This window comes from Dermacentor variabilis, chromosome 9 (genome assembly GCF_050947875.1).
Source record: "Dermacentor variabilis isolate Ectoservices chromosome 9, ASM5094787v1, whole genome shotgun sequence".
In the NCBI taxonomy this organism is placed as follows: domain Eukaryota; kingdom Metazoa; phylum Arthropoda; class Arachnida; order Ixodida; family Ixodidae; genus Dermacentor; species Dermacentor variabilis.
In genome coordinates this window covers 25,149,946-25,163,698 of record NC_134576.1, presented here as the reverse complement: position 1 = coordinate 25,163,698, position 13,753 = coordinate 25,149,946, and positions in this window count along the sequence as shown.

The following is a 13,753-nucleotide window of genomic DNA, read 5'->3' as shown; positions in this document are numbered from 1 at the left end:
GGATGCTTTTGCAGGCGCATGAACTAGATGGCGCCACCATACCGGGCGAGGCTAATGCCTCGCCATAATGAAGCACAGAGCGCTATGAGGATACATTAGGTATGAGGTCCTCCGAGGTATGTGGAAAGGTGTAACAGTTCCAGGAATTACTTTTGGAAATGCGGTTGTTTGCTTTAAATCAGGGTTTGCTTTAAATCAGGTTTGCTTTAAATCAGGTTTGCTTTAAATCAGGCGACCCGCTGACCAAAGTCGCCTCGCATTGGGCGCTCACGGGAAGACTACAAATGAAGCTGTGCAGGGTGATATGGGCTGGACTAATTTTGAAGTGAGGGAAGCTCGCAGTAAAATTGAGTATGAAGAACGGCTGAGGAATACGGAAGAAAACAAATGGGCTGGGAGAGTGTTCAGGTATCTGTACAGGAAAAACATTGATTCACAGTGGAGGAAAAGAACTAGGAAGCTTACCAGCAAGATGCGGCCTGTAGGGTGGGCAACACAGCAACAAAGAAGGTCAAGCGGAAAGTCAGAGAGGCTGAAATAATCTCATGGGTGGCGGCAATGGAAAAGAAACCTGCCATGAGTGGCTACTGAAGAGGAAAAAACCAAATCAGGAAAGAAACAATTAATGACAACTCAAAGGGAAGCTCATTACTTTTCGAAGCGAGATCGGAATGCCTTAGAACACGCACCTATAAAGCGAGATATAAGACGGAAGAAGAAGCATGTGCTTGCTGCGGTAAAGCTAGGGAGACTATGGAGCATGTGTTATTAGAATGTGAAGACGTCTACACATTGGTCGATTTAGGCGCCACTGGCCTCCTTGAAGCACTTGAGTTCAGCGAGAGCAGTGGAAAAGTAAATATGTCCACAACAGGCATTAGTAAGAGGCGATTAGAGGATTGGTGGAAGAAAAGTAGGGAAACGACAAAAGACGGAGACGTACAAAAGCACAGTTCAAAATACGGGATCAGAAAATTTGGGTGGGGTAGTTCAACGTCTTTTTTCTTCTCTTTTTTATTGTTTAACCTAGGTAGGACATTAAGCAGTATAATAGCAAGAGCTTGGTGGCGCAACCCACCGCCCCGTTCAAAAAGGGATCGCTCATAAGATCCATCCATCCATCCAGGCTCTGGATCGCGTCCAGGCAGACTCAACTCCACTTGACACCCGCTGTGGTGGCTTAGCGGCAATGGTATTGCGCTGCTAAGCATGAGGTCGCGGCATCAAATCCCTGCCGCGGCGGCCGCATTTCGACGGGGCGAAATACAAGAAAGCCCGCGCCCCGTGCATTGGGGGCACGGTAAAGCCGCCCGCCAAAATTAATCCGGAGTCCCTCACTACGGCGTGCCTCATAGTGGACTTGGCATGTAAGACCCTATCATTTATTCAATTATTTTGTTGTGCTCAATCTTCAAAGAATTTAGCTTTGCGGTATGATGCTTTCCGTCGTCCACGGTCAGGAGAAATCACGTTTGTTGAGAGAGTGACAATTCTTAGTATTATGTTTGAACCAACCGGCATATCACTTCTAGCCAGAATTCAGGTCCTTTCACATGTCAAAAACATGTCCTCGGCATATAGCAGAATAGAACTAAGCACGAAATCTTCTGTGGCTGAATCATGAGCCGCCGCTTAAGCGTTTCATGTCGCGCGAATTGCTGCCATGCCTGGAAAACTTGCTGTTAAGTTGTCCTCTTCAATAGAAAATTATTACAGGATGGCAAACCAGCCCTTGTTTCTAGACTTGTCCTCTTTTTGCATGTGGTTCATGAGCTTGTAGGCTAGAGCCTGCCATCGTAATAGGTGCGTGCTCATTCATTTCTGCTAAAAGTTGTTCTTTCTCTAGTGTGCAATCGGGCATATCGTGAAATATCTCTATTTGCGCGTTGGGTTAGTGCGGCTGGTTGTATTTTGTTACCACATCGTAACATAGGACCACCGGCTGGGCGTCCGTGAGAATATGACAATGTGGCAGCCGTTTTTAAGCGTTTCTTGACAGCAGTGCCCAGATTCAAATAACTCAGCAACACCGGCTGGTCGTTTTAGTGAAAATGTCTCCTTTTTTGAGCTGCACGATAAGCAACGCTTTCGATGTCAACCAGAGAAAGCGGCGGAACCCGTCTGGTGATCACTGGCGACGGTAATGCGTTAGCAGTATAGCGACACAACGTATTGCTCCAGTCGAAACGAGTTATGATGTATGAGGCATGTACCTCAACGGGACTTTTCTTTCGCGCTTCCCTAAGCACGATCGAAGCCATCGGGCGCACGAAGCCTGCACGTGTCCTCCGAAATGCATGGTGCGCCGGAGCGTGTGAACGCTGAGAAGGCGCTTTGTCGAAACCGCGCTCCTGTCGCGCGCTTCTTTCTGGACGCGCTGAGCCATCTATTTGCGCTGCCGAGAAGTCCACATCGGACCTCCGAGACAATGAGCGCGGCGCGCCGGTGCCTGCGAACGCTCAGCATTGTGCCGTCGCTTGCCGCACATTCAGTGGCAGACGCTCAGTGACGCAAGTTGGCGAGTTTTTCATTGAAGAGCGGCGGATGCCCAGTGCAATTTGTGGCGTTGCCTCCTAGTGCGTCGGGCTGCTGTCCTGGGGCAACCCCTGTGACGTGGGTAATTCCACTCAGCGCCGGAGAAATTTAAGGGCTCTTTTTCATCATTGTAGAGGGGCACGTTCCCAGTGGCACACTCCTAGTTGCCCAAGTTGAGGTCAAATGCGTTCATTGAAGAGGGGCACACGCCTGCTGGCACATAACCAGCGACGCAAGTTGGCATACATAACGGTTACATACATACATACATACATACATACATACATACATACATACATACATACATACATACATACATACATACATACATACATACATACATACATACATACATACATACATACATACATACATACATATCCTTTAATGACGGCGGAGTTGGCACACACTACCAACTAAAAAGATTAGCAAGATGGCGTGTTGTGTCCTCTTTAGGCTGCCGCGGTTGTCGGCTACCAGAAACATAAACACATGCCGTGAGCGAATGTGTGGTTGTACATACAATTTGGACACTTATCTATCCCATGTTCAATGTGCATGTAGACACTTACAGGTGGCGGAAGTGCTCATTGTTTGAAAGCTTGGTACTTGCAGCCGCAGCACCTGCTTTGCGGTGGGACCGTTACTTCGCTGCAGTCAGTAGTAAGCCCCTACTGGCAACGCTTCCTATTATCAAGCGCATTAGCATTTCAACCTGGAGTAACCTGCAGGACCAGTTCACTGTTGATGGTGAGGAACATTTCCTAATGTCACTGGACAACGAAATTATTGACCGCACTGGACGGAATACACCTAAGAGCTCTTACTGATAAATCTATATAAACGTATGCCCTTTATTTTTATATATTTACTTTGAACCACCGAGTTCTTGTTACCTGTAAGGTCTGTGATTCGTCCATAGTAAGTACTGAGTTTCGTGCCTGCAGTCATATTCAAGTGCTTAAAGGGACCCTGAAACGCTTTTGACGATTTTCTACAAACGTACTGAGTCGTTAGAGTAGGTCCTTCTGATCATTAATTGACACATCTAAGTGCTCTGCGTAAAGCGTGTAATTTATTAGAAGGTTTTAAAAATGCACATCGCTGCCGATCGCAGCGCACTGCTCGGCGGAATTTTAAGCCGCCCCTACCCATATGACCAAAATCACCCATATGACGTCAGTTGGGCGAGCTATCCGATTGGCTGACCAGGGCGCGTGATCGATAATTTTTCCAACTTTATGGTAAACAAATGATCTTCGGAATAGTTGGAATGTTAGTTAATTTGTTTTTATGAAAAGAAAGTAGCATAAAGAGAATGCACAAGAACAATTTTTCAGTACACTTAAGCACTTCCGGCAAACAGCAAGTGTCGTCTGCTTGTGTTACAACGTACTCCATTTTGACGAGAGCTCCGCGGTCACAGTTGGTCTGAGTCTTTTCGCGAGCACTATGATTCGACTTTGTTGCCTTGTGGACTGCAAACGTAGAGACTGGCAATATGTCAAGCTGCGACGTCGTGTCCCTCTGCAAGGCAGCGTACGAGCGAACTGGCTGCTGCGCATCGGACTACCGCTATCCGATCGGCGCCAGGATTTGCGCGTTTGTGGCCGTCACTTTACACCGGAAGATTACTAACGCAACAGCGTTTCGCGAGTCCCGTATTGGGCAAACGTAAGCGCAAGGGGACAGGGTCTGGCCGCTTGACTGTGCCGTGACGGGATGAGCCGAGATGAGCAGAAGGGCAAATGTGAATGGTCTGCACGGTGCAGCCACCTGGTGGCACAGAGCGCAACCATACACAGTAGCAGCAACGAAGCGTATTCTTCTTTGCTGCTGGTGCGTATTTTTCGCAGGAGTGTAACTATCGAAACGTTGTTTTTATAAATGTTTAAAATGTTTTACACTTGGTTAGAGCAATATTAGCGCTTTGGCTGGTTAAGCGCTGCGCCAACAAGTGTCTGGACCGTGTAGACCGATCAGGCCGCTCACGTACGTCTACGCCAATGTTCCTTCATCAGCTTGAGTTTATGCCTCCAGTGATTTGCCGAAATGACCAGCTTGCCTGTGGTTAACGGAATACCAGACACGTTCGGCGCTACGACAGAATGCTCGCAACGCACGCTGCTTCGATAGCTCTCGCTTGGGGTCGACAGCCAAGCGGCTAGCGGAGAAGTCTCGCGCAGGCGGGGGCGGGCTCCAAAACAACCGGAAGTGGACGATGTGACGTCGCATCGTGACGCAAGACCAGTGAAGGCGGAGCGTAGCCCCGCTCGCTCGGCGAACGAGTTGAGGAGGAAAAGCGTGGATGGGGAGGAGGGTAACTTCTAATCGCTTGCAACTCCATTAATACGTAACGCTTCACTTAAATTGTGGTGCGAATGTTCTACTTAAGCTGTACCCTACGCGTCTACAAAATTTGTCCGAACCGTTTCAGGGGCCCTTTAAGTGTAGTGTCTTCATGAGCACGTGACGTTGTGAACTAGCCGTTTTTTTTTCTCAAGTATGTTCGTGCTGTACTGTTTCTTCCTTTTTGTGCTGTCCTTTGTGTTTTGTTTTCTGTATGCTATAGTCCCTATCTTGGAATAAATTATCTCGGTAGGAGAGGTTGTCGTGCGCCCATGCGCGGCCAGTTCTTGGGAAGCATATTTAGTTTATGGATTTCAAATCTGTAGGTAGTACTGTTCAGTCATAAAAAAATCCCACAGAACCCATCTCACGATGACTGTCGACGGTAATTCGTTTAGTATTGAATCAATATCGTTAAACAACGTATTGCCACCATCGAAACGAGTTATGCATGAGGCGCGTACTGCAACGGGATTCATTTTTTCGGGTTTCCGTCGCAAAGCCTGCGCATGGCTTCCAAAATGCATGGCGCGCCCGTGTGCGCGCGCTGAAAAACGCGTCATGCTGCAGCAGGGCTCCTCCCTCGCGCTTCTTTCTGGACGCGCTGCGCCATCTAGTGGCACTGCCGAGGAGTCCACGCGTGACCTCCGAGATTAGAAACGTGGCGAACCGGTGCGTGCGAACGCTGCGAATTGTGCCCTCGCTTGCCGCACACCCCGTGGCACATACATAGTGACCCAAGTAGGCGGGAGATTCATTGATGAGCGTCACATACCCAGTGGATTCTTGGCGCAGCTCGCTAAAGCGTAGGAGTGAAATACGTTCATTGAAAAGTGGCACACACCCAGTGCGTTTGTGACGCAGCCTGCTAAAGCTTCGGGTTGCTGTCTTTGAGGAAGCCGTGTGACGTGGGCTCGATACTGCTATGTATCGGATAAACTTAAGGAATTTTTTCGTCGTTGTAGAGCGGCATGGGAAATAGCGAATTTAAAGTGTCAGAGCACGTTTGCTTATCAAGCACTGTCAGTGGAAAGAAAACTTGACTGGGCGTGACGTATGTATGGACGGGAAGAAAAATCGAAATTTAGTGGAATGCCTAGGTGCAGATATTGGGAGCTCCGGAAATGATGCCGAAATTATCCTGTTGAGTGACGCTAGTGGCCACATACAGAATCTAAACGATTATACCGACAACAATGGGAAGTTAATGCTAGATCTCTATGACAAACGTAACCTGGTTAGCGTGCATACGGGGCCTAAATGTGAAGACCAGATCACATCAGAAAGCGGAAATAGGCAATCGACCATCGATTACTTTCTGATGACAGGAGGAATTTATAAGTTGAGAGAAATGGTCACTGACGAGGAAGGACATAACAACATAGGGAGTGACCATAAACACATAATTTGGAAATGGGATACGTAGTTGGGAAAGAGAGCAAGGAACGAAGAAACGCCAGTTCAAATTTGAACGCTAAACAAATTACAAATATAGTCAGTCGCGAAAGAACTTGGCAAATGGCCAAGCAAGCAGTGGGGAGATAGTGAGGCTCTGAGCGTAATGATGACAGAAATAAGGGAAGAGAAGCAACACGCTTATCGGAAAGGAAAAAAGGAGAAGCTGGTGAAACAGGGATACACGGGAGGCAGTCGACGAACGGCAGAAAGCATCACGAGAGCATAGGCAGGCAAAAAATGCACAGTTGCCGAAGGATTTGCCACAGCACAGTTGCCGCGGGCATGGCGCAAGTGCTGTCATGAAGACTGAGCCGGCCATTCTGTTGTTACAGGTCTTCCTATGCAATGTAGATATTTCGGCGCACACTTCAAGCAGGAAAACGGCCATCGGCAGCTGCGAGGTACATCGCATCCAAAGACCGTCGTGGCAGCTTGCTGCTTCCGGACTGGAGCATGTGCCCGGAACAACACCGATAACGACAGTGACCTCCCAGCGCTGCGGTTATATAAGAGCAGTCGACAACCAGAAATCCCGGGGGCATGGCGCAAGTGCTGTCATGAAGACTGAACCTGCCATTCTGTTGTTACAGGTTAGTAAACTTGAGAAGTGCTCCAGAAGTGACAACCGGTTTATTATTGGTCTGTCATGCCTGGAAGTGTGCGCTTCTTGTACCCTGGAATGTATTTCTTTGTTGCCGATGCTGTCTGGTGATGTTGAACTTAATCCTGGTCCCAAAACAGTTAAAGAAATGCTCGCGGAAATTTCGGAAGGACAAAAACTAATGAGTGAGGGTATAAAACAAGTGAGAACACAGGCTTCCTTTTGTAACTAGTTAGAGGTCATAAACAAGAAGATATCGGAGATGGAATTGACCATGAGGGCTGCAAAGGAAAATGAAGAGAGAATAGAGCGCCTTCAAACAGAAATTAGTAACTTAGGCAGTTCTCTACACTACAGTCGAGAAAGAATGGTTGATTTAAAAGATCGAAGTGGTAGAAATAACTTAATTCTCTTCGGAATGACAGAAAGCACTAGTGAAACGAATGTTGAATTAAAAACGAAAGTTCTGCGAGATGTATATGAGGAGAAACTTGCAGTGAAAGTCAGCACAGTTGAAATAATCCACAGAACTGGGAGACCACCTACGAATAAATGTCGACCAGTTATTGTAAGACTTTTTTAACTGCAACGAAAAGGTGAAAATATCCCAGAACTGAAAAAAAGCTAAAGGGCAGCAGTACCTCGCTTGCAAATGACTTTTCTGAGGTGACGCTACGAAAGCGTAAAAACCTTTGGGAAAGTCCAAAAGCTGAAAAGGACAGTGTAATGAAGGTTCACCTCGTGCGTGATAAAATTTTGACCGACAACGACACGTTTATCTGGAACGAAGAAAAAAGTGCCGAAAGAAGATGGGTAAAGGAGTGTCAAGCTCGCGTACAACTGAGTGACAAAGGGAAAACAAACCCACGGATTTCAATTTGATCAATATCAACGTTCGCAGCCTGGCAAAAAAGACCGTCGAATTGAAACACCTTCATTTGCAGTACAAGCCAGATGTCGTTGTTGTCACAGATACTTGGCTACGCCCCGAAATAAAAGACTGAATTAATCCCCTCTGGGTTACATCATGACACGCAAGGACCGCGAAACGCATGGTGGAGGCGTAGCAGTTGCTCGTAAAAAGGACATTGAGCTGGTCATTTTGGATAACTGCCCTAATAATGAAAGTATTTTGTGCAGAACAGTGTTTCTAGGTGTTCCTTTTATTATTGCAGCTTCGACCTCCGGATGCTACTCTTTCATTTTTTACAATGCCGTCAAGATTATATCTGCAACAACGTTCCTCTTAACACCCGTGTCATTATTGCAGGAGATTTCAATTTACCGGGAATCGATTGGGCTGATCTTGCAGTGGGCACAATAGATGTTGCAGATTGTGAAGCTTTGTTAAACTTCACTGTCAGTTGCGACCTCACGCAAATAGTTCCTGAAAGTACCAGAGTTACACAGACCTCGGAATCCTTACTTGATCTCGTGCTCATTACAAGCAATGTACCAGATTGTAGTGTTTCCGTCAAAGACGGACTTTCTGATCATAAACTGGTTTTGCTTTGTGTAAGGAAAGCCCTCCCGACGCAGAGTTCAAGGAGACCAACTGCAGCGGTGGCGTAGAGGTAGAACACCCGCCTCGCGTGCGAGAGGTCCGTGGTTCGAATCCCGGTGCCGGCAATTTTCCACCGGATTAAAAAAAAAATCCGCGTGTTGATAAAATTTCATAAACAGGCCTGGAGTGTGGCCTGATCCCGGTGACCAGAACCGGTGACGCACTCCCTCACCAGAGCAGGATTGGCCACCCTGGTGCAGTACTTGGCCACAACCTCTTATATGAACACAACAATCAAACCCCGGCCCTCAGTCCCCAGCAGCTGCGAAGCAACTGACCACGGCGGCGGTCAGACCTGCGACGCAGCAGAGGGTGCTAATAATCACTGGCTCCGGACAGGCCGCCATTGGAATATGAACCTGGCAACGTTTAACGCTAGAACGTGATCTAGTGAGGCGAGTCTAGCAGTGCTATTGGAGGAATTAGAGGGCAGTAAATGGGATATAATAGGGCTCAATGAAATTAGGTGGCCGAAAGAAGCCTATACAGTGCTAAAAAGCGGGCACGTCCTGTGCTACCGGGGCTTAGCGGAGAGAAGAGAACTAGGAGTCGGATTCCTGATTAATAAGAATATAGCTGGTAACATACAGGAATTCTATAGCATTAACGAGAGGGTGGCAGGTCTTGTTGTGAAACTTAATAAGAGGTACAAAATGAAGATTGTACAGGTCTACGCCCCTACATCCAGTCATGATGACCATGAAGTCTAAAGCTTCTATGAAGACGTGGAATCGGCGATGGGTAGATTCAAAACAAAATACACTATACTGATGGGCGACTTTAATGCCAAGGTAGGCAAGAAGCAGGCTGGAGACAAGGCAGTGGGGGAATATGGCATAGGCACTAGGAATAGCAGGGGAGAGTTATTAGTAGAGTTTGCGGAACAGAATAATATGAGGATAATGAATACCTTCTTCCGCAAGCGGGACAGCCGAAAGTGGACCTGGAGGAGCCCGAACGGCGAGACTAGAAATGAAATAGACTTCATACTCTGCGCGAACCCTGGCATCATACAAGATGTGGACGTGCTCGGCAAGGTGCGCTGCAGTGACCACAGGATGGTAAGAACTCGAATTAGCCTAGACCTGAGGAGGGAACGGAAGAAACTGGTACATAAGAAGGCGATTAATGAGTTAGCGGTAAGAGGGAAAATAGAGGAATTCCAGATCAAGCTACAGAACAGGTATTCGGCTTTAACTCCGGAAGAGGACCTTAGTGTTGAAGCAATGAACGACAATCTTGTGGGCATCATTAAGGAGTGTGCAATGGAAGTCGGTGGTAACTCCGTTAGGCAGGATACCAGCAAACTATCGCAGGAGACGAAAGATCTGATCAAGAAACGCCAATGTATGAAAGCATCTAACCCTGCAGCTAGAATAGAACTGGCAGAACTTTCGAAGTTAATCAGCAAGTGTAAGACAGCGGACATAAGGAAGTATAATATGGATAGAATTGAACATGCTAAAAGGAACATGGTAAAACATGCTAAAAGGAACATGGAAGCCTAAAAACAGTGAAGAAGAAACTAGGAATTGCCAAGAATCAGATGTATGCGTTAAGAGACAAAGCCGGCAATATCATTACTAATATGGATGAGATAGTTCAAGTGGCTGAGGATTTCTATAGAGATTTATACAGTACCAGTGGCACCCTCGACGATAATGGAAGAGAAATTAGTCCAGAGGAATTCGAAATCCCAAAGGTAACGCCGGAAGAAGTAAAGAAAGCCTTGGGAGATATGCAAAGGGGGAAGGCAGCTGGGGAGGATCAGGTAACAACAGATTTGTTGAAGGATGGTGGACAGATTGTTCTAGAGAAACTGGCCACCCTGTATACGCAATGCCTCATGACCTCGAGCGTACCGGAATCTTGGAAGAACGCTAACATAATCCTAATCCATAAGAAAGGGGACGCCAAAGACTTGAAAAATTATAGACCGATCAGCTTACTGTCCGTTGCCTACAAACTATTTACTAAGGTAATCGCAAATATAATCAGGAACACCTTAGACTTTTGTCAAGCAAAGGACCAGGCAGGATTCCGTAAAGGCTACTCAACAATAGATCATATTCACACTATCAATCAGGTGATAGATAAATGTGCGGAATATAACCAACCCTTATATATAGCTTTCATTGATTACGAGAAAGCGTTTGATTCTGTCGAAACCTCAGCAGTCATAGAGACATTACGGAATCAGGGTGTAGACGAGCCGTATGTAAAAATACTGAAAGATATCTATAGCGGCTCCACAGCCACCGTAGTCCTCCATAAAGCAAGCAACAAAATCCCAATAAAGAAAGGCGTCAGGCAGGGAGATACGATATCTCCAATGCTATTCACAGCGTGTTTACAGCAGGTATTCAGAGACCTGGATTGGGAAGAATTGGGGATAAAAGTTAATGGAGAATACCTTAGTAACTTGCGATTCGCTGATGATATTGCCTTGCTTAGTAACTCAGGGGACCAATTGCAATGCATACTCACTGACCTGGAGAGGCAAAGCAGAAGAGTGGGTCTAAAAATTAATCTGCAGAAAACTAAAGTAATCCTTAACAGTCTCGGAAGAGAACAGCAATTTACAATAGGCAGCGAGGCACTGGAAGTCGTAAGGGAATACATCTACTTAGGGCAGGTAGTGACGGCGGATCCGGATCATGAGACGGAAATAATCAGAAGAATAAGAATGGGCTGGGGTGCGTTTGGCAGGCGTTCTCAGATCATGAACAGCAGGTTGCCATTATCGCTCAAGAGAAGAGTATATAATAGCTGTGTCGTACCAGTACTCACCTACGGGGCAGAAACCTGGAGGCTTACGAAAAGGGTTCTACTCAAATTGAGGACGACGCAACGAGCTATGGAAAGAAGAATGATAGGTGTAACGTTAAGGGATAAGAAAAGGGCAGATTGGGTGAGGGAACAAACGCGAGTTAATGACATCTTAGTTGAAATGAAGAAAAAGAAATGGGCATGGGCAGGACATGTAATGAAGAGGGAAGATAACCGATGGTCATTAAGGGTTACGGACTGGATCCCAAGGGAAGGGAAGCGTAGCAGGGGGCGGCAGAAAGTTAGGTGGGCGGATGAGATTAAGAAGTTTGCAGGCATGGCATGGCCACAATTAGTACATGACCGGGGTTGTTGGAGAAGTATGGGAGAGGCCTTTGCCCTGCAGTGGGCGTAACCAGGCTGGTGATGATGATGATGAACTACCTGTATAAGATATTGTAGTAACGCCGACGATGTTAGCACCTTGGACTGTCTTGGAATGTCATCGTACTTATACGATGGGGTGACTGACGTCAAAATCTTGCGGAATATATTTACGAACACGATGAACTACTATCTGGAAAAGTTCGTGCCAAAACGAAGCAAGGCAGTAAAAAAGCGCAATCATTGGATTAACCACAATATTATTACAGGTTAAACGAAGAATGAGATGCAGAAGTAGGAAGAAAGAGAAGAACAAAATGGAGATTTCGCAGCCTTCCCAAGCCCTTAAGTACACGCTCTTGGCGGCAAAAGAAAACTTTTACTTGCAGACGTTACCCAATTCCATGAGAGACTCATCACAACGTTTTCGGCGCCACCTTGCCCCGTCGTACGAACAAAATACAATATGTCTGTACCGATAGAAATATAATTAATGAGTATGCACAAATTGCTGAAAAATATAATGAATATTTTCATTCTGTGTTCGCTCCACCGGCGCCATCTTCCGCTGACCTTGACGAAAATCGCACCAAGGGTATATTGCTTATGCCAGACATCGTTTTCGCTGAGGAGGGAATATTTCTACTGCTCCTTAACATAGACACAAAAAAGATCCGCCAGTCCTGATGGTATCCCAAATGAATTTTTAAAACGATATGCGGAATGGATATCTAAGTATCTTTGTATCATTTTTAAGGCGTCCCTAGAGCAGCACAAATTGCCACCTGGTTGGCTGACTGCCAGAGTTCTCCCTATCAATAAATGCGACGAGAGACACAGCATCGAAAATTATAGGCCAATTTCAATTACTTCCACGTGCTGCAAGATTATGGAGCTTGTAATATCAAACAGCTTGTTCACTTACTTCGAAAATGCTAATATCTTTCTTCCTAACCAGCATGGTTTTAGGCAAAAATTGTCAATGGTTACCCAACTACCCGAAACTATACTTGATTTTTCAAGCGTACTTAACGAGAAAGGTCAGTTAGATGATGTGTGCCTCGATTTCTCAAAGGCGTTCGACCGCGTTCCATACCCAGAACTTCTTGATGAACTGATTAGTCTCGGCCTTAACATTAATATTACCAAATGGATTCAATCATATTTAGTAAGAACACAGTATGCTGAAGTGAATGGCGCGAAATCCGGACTGTTACCTATAACGTCAGGAGTCCCTCAGGAATCGGTGCTGGGCCCCATCCTTTTTCTCAGTTATTTAAATGACAGTACAGACAAGATTAACCCCGCTAGCAAAGTTCGACTTTTCGCAGACGACTGCTTAATGTACACCACAGTAGCCAGCCGCAATGACCAGATCGCCTTAAATTCCGCATGAAAAAGTATTAGTGACTGGTGAAGTAAGTGCAAAATGAAAATAAACTAAAGCAAGACTATATATATAAGGGCAACCAACAAGATTAAAATAAGCACCCCTTCGTTTATGAGATAGATCGTAAGGTCATAAGTCACGAAAATAACAAAATACCTTGGAATTACCATATCAAGTGACCTCAACTGGAAAACAAACATTAATAGTATATACTCATCAACTGGAAAAAAGCTCTGGTACTTGAGGCGAAAGTTAAAGCTTTCTCCTCAACAAACTAGATTAGCTGCATATTCAACACTTGTTCGTCTCACATTAAAGCACGCGAGCGTCGTGTGGGATCCGTTTAAAATAATCTGGCAGACAGAACTGAAAAAATTCAAAGAAGAGCGGCAAGGTTCATCTTGTCAAAATATCGTTCAACCGACTCCCTAACTGAAATGCTCAGGAAGCTCAACCTACCTCCCCTTTCAGAACGCGGAAGGATAGCTAGACTAAAATTTCGTTATCTGAATAACCATAACTGGTTTAACCTTAATGCACTGCAGTACATAAAACAACGTCTGTCTCGAACAGTAAGAAGCCGCAACCAAGAGCAAATTCCACCCATTTCAGCACGAATAGATGTACATAAGTACTAGTTTTCCCCAGAACAACAGAGGAATGGAACGCGCTGCCACATGAATTACTAACAGTAGACAGCGTC